Here is an 11,355-nt window from a genome sequence, read left to right on the forward strand (position 1 = left end):
TGACAGGGCTTGTGGCAGAGCCCTTGTGCTGATATTTGTGTGTGCGCGCGCGCCTGAGTGTGACTAGCAGATGATGTGTATGGTTCATGTGTTACAATGATCTCCGAAACCCAGCCCTCATGTTGGACATGGTCCCCTGGTTTGGCTTTGTCCCCCATTACCGAAGCCAGCTGGCTGGTGGCACACAACTGCATGTTGCTTAGATCCAACCATGGCATCTCTACTCTGTAATTCAGCCCTCGAACACTGAGGGGAGCTCTAGTGTCATCCCGCCCTGCTTTGTCTCATTGACTTCCTTTGCATACTTAATACACACTCTGGCACACACGCACAGGGCACCAGGACATACACACACATGCAGGTAAACACACACACACACACACACACACTGCAGAGTGGTTGTTTGGTCAGATAAGGGAGTAGTGACGGGAGGGCAGAGGGTCACTGAGGGTGTCTGGCCCCTCGGCGGAAGTGACTGCTCTCAGCCTCCCTCTCTCTCTCACCCCCATAATAAGAGTGACCGTTTGATTCCTGCACAAAAGGAGCAATTACAGGGAGTTGTTTAATCACCCACACTTTTATTGAGCTCGGGGTCTCTTAGCTTGCAGCTCAGGCCCCCGTCGTCGGCAGCAGCGGGCGACCGGAGTGACAGAGAAGGTCGGTGGTTTAACGGGGCGCGAACAGGTCTCGTTTGAGTTAAGACTTCGCAGACTACACTCTGCACGCTGCGGAGGCCCCGCGGGACAGAGACAAAGGGGTAGACGAGACCAGAAGACAGGCTGGCCAGCCAGGCAGAGAGATAGATGGACTCAGCAGAGAGACGGAGGCTAGAGGGCAGAGTTTGGCGGACACATCAGAATCAGAAGCCGAGTGGGATGAATGTGCAAGGGGGTTCTCTGCGGTGGCGTCTGTGCAGAGATGCAGCCCACACTTTTATGCGGCGACGCAAAAAAAACAAAAGAGGCATTCGGGTACATGGCGGCGTGGCTGCACTTGTGGAGCGGGTGCGGTGGCGGATTCCCAGCAGTGGAACGAAATCAGTGTCTGATGATTTTAGAAACGAAGCGAGCAAAGCGTGGACATGATTCCTGAACTTTACACACAAGGACTCATGTGGACATTGGGAGTGCAGGGATGGCATACAACAATGTGTTTTTTTCCCCCGGCAAAGCGAGATAGAAGAAAAACAACCGAACTCGATTCTCCTACTTTACAGTCATCCCAGAGCCCCAGTAAGCCCAAACTCCCATTCAAAACAGTAGCAGGCGCTGTCAGTGTCAGTGCCTTTTATTGGATTTTCAGCCCGGGTGTTACTCTATATTTGTGTGCATGCGGAGTGCCCCTTCCTCCTCCTCCTCCTCCTCCTCCTCCTCCTCCCACCCTGGATATGAATGATGGAGTACAAGTCCTTGTCTGGTCCCTCAGAGATGGAAAGGATGGCGGTGTGCGAGGTGAAGAAGGTGAAGGGGGTGGCGATGGATGGAAGAGCGGATGGTGGTGGTGGGGGGGGGGTTGTTTTAAAATGGCACAAAGTGGGAACGAATAGCACCAATGTGCGGTGACCAAGGGGAGAAGGGTGTGTGTGTGTGTGTGTGTGTTTGTGGGTTGGGGGGGGGTCGAGAAGAAGATGGTTGAAAAAGATAGAAGAGGATGAGCGGGAGAGGGAGGGAGAAACAGAGTACACCATTGCTGCTCATAAAGCCAACAGCTGTGTGGGTAATGTTTTGTGACACCGAGCCTCTCTGAGCCCTTCTGTTTCCCAGAGAGCCAGGAGACGCCATATTCCGTCGTCACAAATGGCTCTGTCATTCACCCCCTAAGTCTTAATTATCGCTCCTGGTTTTTTTGGCCACGTTTTGCCCGGGCGTATGGATCCATCTGCGCGCTGTATAATTCCACTCCGCAATTTACAAGTGGCATTTATTACAATGGCCTCCGCGGCAACTCCTCTTTAACACTGGCAGCTCTTTCCAGCAAGACGAGGGGGGAACAAAAGAGCAGTGCAATCTGGTAGCAACAGTGCCCACCCTCCGTTCCCTCAAATCTCTCTCCTCGTTTTGTTTTTTTGCATCTGTACCCTTGCTCTCTGTATGACTATCTCCCTCCACCCCCGTCCTACTAATTTTCCACTTTTATTCATGTGTGTGTGTGTGTGTGTTTTCCCTTTGTTATTAATTTATTTTTATGGGGTTCACAGCACTCGCACAAACCGCCCCCTGTCTGCCTTGAAGCAGAGGAAAAGGAAATAGCTGATGTTGATTTTTTCTTTCCTCCTCTCCTCCCGCTCCCCCCTTCCTAATTCATTTTGGATTAATTCCCCTGTCTTCAGAGACAATCCTAATTCTTTATTATTTCCACTTCACAGGCTTGATGACATCCCCACATCCACATATCATATCCAGGGGAAACTTTACACCCAGCAGACCCTCTAGTTTTCTCCTCTCCTTCCTTGTCTCCCTCCTTCTTTCTAACTCGCTCCCTCCCTCTTTTAATTTTCTCGCCCTCACACTCCTTCTCACCAACGGACTTGTTAGTTTCTACGCAGCTGCTGGGCTCCCGTCTCTCTCTCTCTCCCTCCCTCCCTTTCCCACACACACACACACACGCTTCCGACCTCTCTCAGTCATTGTCATAATGTCTGTGTGTGTGTGTGTGTGTGTGTGTACTGTCCATGTCACCTCAGCTCGTCTGTCCCCGTTCACATGGGAGTTAAATTACATGGACCATTCTTTGTCATTAAAGTGCAGCTGGAGAAAAATCTACATTCCATTCATCACTTTTCTTCCGTTCTTCTCGAAGCGGCGCACTGCACGTCTCTTTGACACCTTTACACTGCTCGCTTGTCAATCTCCTCTGCCACTGGACACGTGCGTTGGCAGGTGGACACTCGTGCTCAACGTATAGCAGCGCTCTTTCGTCTATGCTTCTTGCTTCTTCGTCATTTTTCCCTCTCTTTCCCCTGCCCTCCATCTGTCCTCTTTATAATTTATTTTGCCTCTGCATTTCACTCTTCCTCTTCTTCTGGTCACTTCTCTTAAGCCCTATCCTTTTCCACTTTGCACCTCCCCCCCATGCTTTTCGGTTCGTCTACTTCTTTCTTTCTTTCTTCATTTCTCTTTTTGGATTTTTAGTAAACATTTTCACTGCTGCCATGGCCGCTCTCCTTTGTCCCACACCTACCAAGTGCACACACACACACACACACACACACACACACACACACACACACACACGCGTGCGCGCAATGTCCCATCTCCAATTCACTATTAAGTGGGCCCTGAATTTCCCCTGAGCTCTGGTATGGTGGAAGCTGCCTCTGGAGTCCGGCTGTGCTAGATGTGTTGTCTGCTCCCTTACCATTCAATTACCCTCCTGTAATCTGACAGGCTCCTCATGGCCTGCACTGGGACAATCACCTGTGTGTGTGTGTGTGTGTGTGTGTGTGTGTGTGTGTGTGTCTGCTGCATAAGTGCACGTCTCTCTCTTACTGTCAAGTCTGTGTGTGTCTGCCTGTTATTATATCGGTGTGTGTGAGAGTGTATCTGTGTTTCAGATGCGAGGACACTTTTTTTCTCCATTGTGTTGCTTTGCTTTACTTTTATGTTTATCTCCTTATTACTTCTCTCGCTCAAAGTCTCCCCTGGCCTGAAGTCACTTGACATCCTGCCGCACTCGCAGAAACACACACTGATGGAATGAAAGAAACTGGCCATAAACCCAGCATTTTGGTCTCTTAACTGCTCTGTTATTATTTTGCCCTGCAATCTCCCTCTCATGCTCTCATCACTCTCTTCCTTCCAAAAATCCCATCCCGCTCTCTTTCTCCATCATTTTGTCATGTCACCCTAATCGCCGTCCCTGTGTTTTCTCTTTTTATCTTCATCTAGCATCCCCCCCCAGCCCCACCCCCTTTCTGTCTGTGCGAGGCAGGCTGGCTCACGGTGTTGACCTGAGAAGGACTGACATTCAGAGGCCGGTCCCCTGCCTGCAGGACTGACATTTCTGCCAGGCTTTGATGGCGCCTTTGAACAGAGATGTGTGGCGGGAAGAGCTGCCTGTCTCTCTGCCTTCCAGCGGCTCTATAGCAAGCGCTGCCTCGCCGCCACTCAGAGTAAGATGTACTGGAGCGGGCTGCTCTCCCATCACACATGCAGGCACACCCGCAAAAAAACCACCCAACACGTGCACACATGTCCGTGAACAGAATTGCGCGTGTACCTATGTACAGACACCTGAAATCATTTCCTCGACCTCATTTGCTTCATTGCTTGTGCGCGCACACATTAATCCTCCCCCATACACGTACATCTGTACAGATATGCACACGATTCTGAAACACAACCACACACACGAGCACGCACACGCACACACACCTCCTACTGAGATGCCTTCAAAGACCCTCATTGCCCCCCTCTGATAAAACTGGTGCAGGGAGAGAGGCAGTGGCGCAGGGTGTTGGAGGGGACCCGGTTATCTCTCCCAGCTCTCCCCTATAAACCCAACCCCCTCCACCTTGCCAACCCCTCCTACTGAGGTGCCTTCAAAGACGCCCGTGTCACTCCAGTGACCCTGTAGCTCCTCTCCTCCCACTGCTCCTCTTCTTCTTCCAATCTTCTCTAACCTCTCCTCAGTGCGCCACAATCCCGTTTGTCACCAGCGTCTCACAATGTTTTTTCGAAAACACGAGAGAGAGAGAGAGAGAAAAATATAAATAAATAAATGAATGGGGACAGGAAATTGCTTGATGTAGTTTTGCTCTTCTGACAATCGATGTAAAAAAAAATGGCGATCTGCTCTGTTATTCTGCGAATGCCGGTTCTGTGCCAAAGCTGGTTGCCTTTGGCACAGAACCCCCCCCCCCCCGCTCTCTGTTGTCACTAAGGGGAATGAGTTTTTTCTTTTTTCATGCTTTGTAAGGAAGGGACCAAAGCACATGGAGCTCTGTGGGTCTAATTAAAATGACTTGGCTATTTTGCCGAGCGTTGGTGTCTCAGAGAGGTGGATCAGAATTGAAACACTTAATTTTGTTTCGCTTGGTGCCCCCTCTCTGTGGACTTGGACTGAGCCGAGCGTTGATGAGGGTGCAGATTTGACAGCTGGATGCATGTTTGTGTGTGTTTGCATGTGTGTGTGTGTGTGTGTGTGTGTGTGTGTGCGCTGTGAGAGAAATTTGCAAGAGCATTAAAATGTCCTGCCCACGAAGTGTAGAAACGGTGGCGCTCTTGTCAGGCAGTTTTAATGGCCAAGTTTGAGTGTTACAGTATGTTGATTTCATTGATTTCCCCGGAAAGATGCATGAGAGATCTACTTAAAGATCTGCTGCCAAAAATGTCCATCTTGTATTATTTCATCTTGTTATCTCTCTTTGAATCGGTCGTCTTAACAGACTTAAAAGCAGTCGAGCTTTTGTGAGACAAATTCACTTCATCCGAGTCACTTTCAAGTGCCTTCTTGGAAAAGAAAGCAGAGTAATCGCCCACTTTGAAGACGCTGTCTCTTGTTTTGAGGAAAACTCTTCAACCAGGGAAAACTGGGGAAGAAACATGTGAAACTATGTCTGCATGGAGAGATTGTTACAAGCAACACTCATATTCAAATATGCATGCTTTTGTCCGACTGAACTGCAGATTTTAAACGTGAATGGAATTACAAACGTTCGTATTTGTACAATTTATGCTATCCAAGTTGTGAAATTGAACTTGTACGTCGCAAGTTTTTCTTTCTTCTAATTCCTCTTCCTCGGTCACCGATAAACACAGCTTTCATTTCCTAAGCTGGACTGGAGGGCAGCTTCCTCCTCCAAGGTTGCCAACAGTGCATTAATACTCTTCACTTAGTGTGTCGATTTTATTAGCCCGGTTCTCCTTGTTTAAAAAAAAGGGGGAAAAAAGGGAAGTTTTGAGGCCTGAATTTGCAAACCCTTTTGTGCCTTGATCCAGTTCTGTGCTTGTGTGTGTTCGTGTAAAGAGAGGAAGTGACAGGTGTAGCTCATTCAAACAGCCCTCGGCGCCCAGCAGCATGGCATGATACCACCTCAGCCTTTCGCCAGACCCCCCTCCTCCTTCCAAGCTGGGGGCCCATGGGCGCCTGCAGCCTGCCTGTACTGGGCTATTGATTGGGAACAGGGCTGCAGCTCACCTGCTAATTGAAAGCCGATTGGGGCCCTGGGGCAGAGCTGTAAATCAGGCCCCACATGGCATTAAAAGCTGAAGACTGACGGGCCACTGTAAATCCAGAGCTGCTAATAGTGGTAGTGTATATCCATCTGTGTTAGAGCTGGATTTGAGTGTGTGTGTGTGTGGGTGTGGTGTGGTGTGTGTGTCCATGTTCCATGTTCCATGTCTCCCCGTTCCATTTCATGTGCGCACACGTACACAATGTTAATGCTCCACTGGTACGTGTGCGTGCATCTAAATAGGTGCTCGTGTTTGCACACGTGAGACGTTTTTGTGTTTATTCCTTGGTGCATGTGCTGTTTTTGTATGGATGTCTGCTACCTGTTTGTGAAAGCACATGAATGCGTGTGCATGTTTGAGTGGATACATTGGCATATTGTGGTGTGCGTGTGTGTGTACGTGCATATAGACACTACACAGGTGGTTCATGGTGACAGCCTGGTCTCCCACCGGAGCAGCAGAACAGTCTCGTCTGTAATGGACACATCCTTCCTCTTTCTTCAATCCTCCTGACAACAGCGACAACGGCTCTTCATCCTTCCCTCCCTCCCTCTCTCCCTCGCCTCTCTACCCTACCTCTCGCTTTCCCCCCTTTCTTTGTCTCCGCACAAGTCACACCTGTGATCCTCCGCCGAGATATCAGCTCTTGAGCTGAGCCTAATGTTTTTTTCTTCTCCTCTGATCCTTTTGTCCGTGACAGTCTGCCTCCTCTTCTCCATCAGTGGACACGTGTAAGCACGCGTGTATGCATGCATGAATTCATACAGTACGCGTCATGGGCTCACAGCTGGTGCTCCAGTTCGTCCTAACAATGGGTGTTGGTGTTGAGGTCAGAGCTCTGTGTGGGGCAGGTCAAGTTCTTCCATTTTTTTTTCTTCCATGGATCTCGTTTTGTGTGCTTTGTCCAGTTGAATTGAAAATGGGCTTGCATAAACAGGTGCCACCAAGTTGGGAGACCACATACATTCTCTAAAATATCACTGCATGTTTCAACGTTACTTGAGAGCAATGGGCCTTCATCCAACCAAGGATTAAAAAACACCCCAGACCTTCAGCATATGGTCCAAGTTGTGCACCCTTGGCCACATAATATATCTATCTCTCTATCCATCTACGGCATCTCTCTCTACGTCTGACTCGGTTTTCCTTCCATTAAATCTCACTCTGCTTTCCACTCTCGCTCCCTCTCCGCCTCTCGGCCCGTCTCTCTCTGAGCAGCGTGATTGAGTAGGGAGGGTGCTGGCTGTCCTGCAGCATGGCGCGTGGAAACAGAGGTTAATTGGATTGTAATTAGAGCGGAGGTGATTAATTGATAGCATCTGTAAATTTGGATGTTTTCATTGTAAATGTGACAAATGAGAGCGTGGCAGGCCAGAGGAGGAAGGGCAGAGAGAGAGAGAGAGGGAGGGAGGGAGAGAGAGAGAGAGAGAGGGAGGGAGGGAGAGAGAGAGAGAGAGAGAGAGAGCACGACAAGCATGCTCAGGGATAACATGGGTGGAGTCGCAGAGACAGTAGAGAGAAAAAGAGAGAAAGGCATAGAGGGGACATGATATGGCAAGATGGATAAACACGACTGAATTTATTCTGTTATCAAGCTAGAGTTAATTTCAATAACGAATACTATGACGAAGTATGTTCGTCCACAACCTCTGTGTCGCTGACGAAGACGAGACAGCAGCGGCGTCTTCAAACACAAACTGTTTTTTTTATGTTATAACATGAACGTACTTTGAATGGCTGCACAGCACATTTCTCGAATCATCTATTTTTTTTTTTGCTCAATGGCAGCGCAATCCTGAAGGCGCTGACCACGGTGCCAGACTGGACCGAGCTGCGCACTTAAACACCCTGGTTGCAGGATTTCAGAAAACATGCTGTGAAGGGAAAAAGAACATGATGGCAACAAAACGGCTTGACATTTGGACCCACTTCAAATATAACAGAGCCGAGAGAAACAGTGAGGGAGTAGTTTTATCCGGGGGGGGGGGGGGGGGGGGGGGCGACACACAATCACTGGGAAGAAAACAACCAAGCTGAAGATGCACCACACAGAAACTGAGATAACGTGTGAGGGTATTAAATGACATTATTTTTTACAGTCACATTAATTCAATTAGTAAAGACAGTGGCGTAACAGCGCGCTACATTCATCCATCCATCCATTATATACCACTTTATCTTTTAAGGGTTGAGAGGGGGGCTGGAGCCAATCCCAGCTGACATTGGGCGTGAGGTGGGTCCACCCTGGACAGGTTGCCAGCTCATTACAGGGCACAGAGAGACAACTCACACCTATGGTCAATTTAGAATCTCCCAATTAACCCAATGCCCATCTGCATGTCTCTGGCCTGTGGGGGGACTCCAAAGTACCCAGAGAGGACCCACGCCTTATTTTATTCTATCGATTAATCTTCATCTCAGTTATTGATCACTCTAGTTGCTCCACCTGGCTTTGAGAAATGCTCCGCTGTGATCGTTGTTTTTATACAATGACAATAAAGACTCTTGACCTTGATGCGTACATGGGGAGAACATGCAAACTCCACGCAGAGAGGCCCCGGATGGTTTTCTTGTTCGAACCTGTATTCGAACCGGGAACCTTCTCGCTGTGATGCCGACCACCACACCACATATGCAGCCCTCACTGGAAGTCAGTTGCTCAGTCAATGAGGTTGGGAGGTATTTACTTGAAGCACAAACAACTTCACTGCTGTACAGATTTCAGGTCTTGTTGATAGTGAACTTGTCTGTGACAGTTAAATGTGGTCTGTCATGTCTACTGGTTATTAAAATAATCCGCTGTACCTAATGTAGAAGTTTAATGCTTGGTTCCAACTATTTTCTTTACAACCTTACTCACGGCTATACAGCGTACAACCTATTATAAACTCTAACTGTATAGCACAATCTACTACAGTGCCACATCTGATGTATTTCAGGGCGGTTGTACACGGGATTTGTTTTGTCTGGTTACTTTCTGATTGACTCGTTGCAAGAGTTCGATTGCACTGGATTTAAGATGCAAATGTAATTATAAAGATCAGTTGGATGAAATCTTATTTGAAAGCAGTTGGCTAAAGTTGACTGAAATGAGTTTAGTCGACTAAAAGTTGATTTAAAAACAAAAAGGTTTAGGTTGTCTAGATATGACAAAAACTTTATATGGACTTGGGCAGCAACTGACATTGTCATACAATCTTGACACTGTAATTTCCCTGCAAAATCTGTTACCATATTACAGTAATTTCCATTTAAGCCATTGGTCCCCTCACCGGATTCTTTTGTGCATGTTTGATTCATGAAGAAAACGTGCTGTAATTAAAAAATAGGAAACATGTTGTGATTGAAGAAAATGGTCATCGAACTTTACCTATTGATCGAAAACCAACTTCAATTGGGAACTGGAACTGCTTGATGCCCCACCACAGGATTCCCACCGAGGCAGACTCCCGGTGACCTTTAGGTGTCATAAAACTGTACACATCATAATATACACAGCGATCAACCACCACATTGGAAACCATCAGATTATTTTTCTGTGTGTGTGTGTGTGTGTCTGTCTTAACTATCTCATTCACAACTGCTGTGCATACACATATATACTGTCTATTATTTATATGAATTTTTGTCAATTTTACTTTAATGCTTTGTAATGTGTGTGGGATTGTGAAGTACTGTGCCCTCAGTCGTGTTTAGCTGCTCCTGCTGCTGTTCATACAGTGTCGTGACTCATGCTCTGCTCCACATGGAGATGTATGCTGACCTGTAACATATGGAGAGGGTGTGAAAGATGCACCATGTTAGGTGAGAGTGGAATGACTTTATCACGAGCGATGTCTGAGCTCGTGCTGAGAAGCTCTTTAGGCCCCAGCCTTGCGCCAAAACCCGTTCATATGCAACGCATACAGTGAGATAAAACACTGTATATTGTCCCGAGAGGAAATTTGAGTGCACAGCAGAGGACAAGATGTAATGCATTCACAAGTGAACACCGATCACAGTACAGGGCCCTGGGATGATACAAGCCCTGCACGAGCCAGCACATTAAGGCATCAACCAAGCATAGAGTAATGACTAAGGCTGATTTTTCCATCATCTGAGCACAGAAAAATTAACAAGGCTGCACTGCTCTTTTTACAATCACAAGTTCTCCGATCAAATTCCCTGGGCAGGTGTCGCAACTGTGCAACCCCTTCTCAATGAGTGCACAGACAACTCGCTGTTGCTCGTGTGGTTCGTTGCTCAACGGAACAAATTGTTCATTTACTGTGGGTCTAATGCTCTAACAAATGTTCCAGGGACATTGGCGTGGTGGTCCACACGAGGATGGAATTAAGCTAATCAAATAAGCCTCCAGTCAGGTCCTATCAGACAGCTCCAGACTGCAGCAAATGAGCCCACGTCGCAAAATTTACATTTCATCTTCCCCGGGGGACAGGTAGGGTCCCACCTCGCCACCACTCCACCTCCCTCCCACATCAGCATCTGGCTCCTGGAGGGGAGGGGAGGGAAATGGGGGGAAAAGAGGAATGCGTTGGATCCTGGCTGCACCGCGAAGCTGCCGAACCGCTCCTGCCTGTTCCTGGGCACGCTTCCGATGAGTAAAGGAGGGAAAATTGAGAAGATGACAGCAGGGGAAATATTTGCTGCTGTGGTTAGAGCGCCATTCAGATCCCCCGAATGAGGGCCGGGTGTGTTTGCGCAGCTGTCCATCTTCCAAGCGCTGAGTGTATGAGTTTGCACCCGCTGGAGTCTATTTGTTTGTCAAAGTCACTATGCCTGGGTTCTGTAAGTTATTCGTGCCTTTGGTTGTGTGCTACTCTATATGTGTGTGTATGCATGCATGCATGGGAATGGGGGTGAGGGGGAGAGGGAGAGAGAGAGGGAGAGAGAGACAGAGATAGTTTTGTGTGTGTGTGTGTGTGTGTGTGTGTGTCAGATTGAGGGCGTATCCAGGGAGAAGCAAATCCATCTGTCTTTCTCGGATAAAGATGCCAGAAAAGGAAGAAGGAGAGATCCTGCTCCAAGTGAGGCTGCAAGACGGAACAGACGCCCTTATAACTCCTAACTTGTCTCCTTGTTGCCTTTCTCCTTCCAGATGTTCAATAACTTGTCATCTCCCCTTTTAATATGGCATACCGGCCTACAGTCTCCAGAGGAGATTTATGCACCCCATTCA

Source organism: Scophthalmus maximus, chromosome 4 (assembly GCF_022379125.1).
Source record: "Scophthalmus maximus strain ysfricsl-2021 chromosome 4, ASM2237912v1, whole genome shotgun sequence".
Classification (NCBI taxonomy): domain Eukaryota; kingdom Metazoa; phylum Chordata; class Actinopteri; order Pleuronectiformes; family Scophthalmidae; genus Scophthalmus; species Scophthalmus maximus.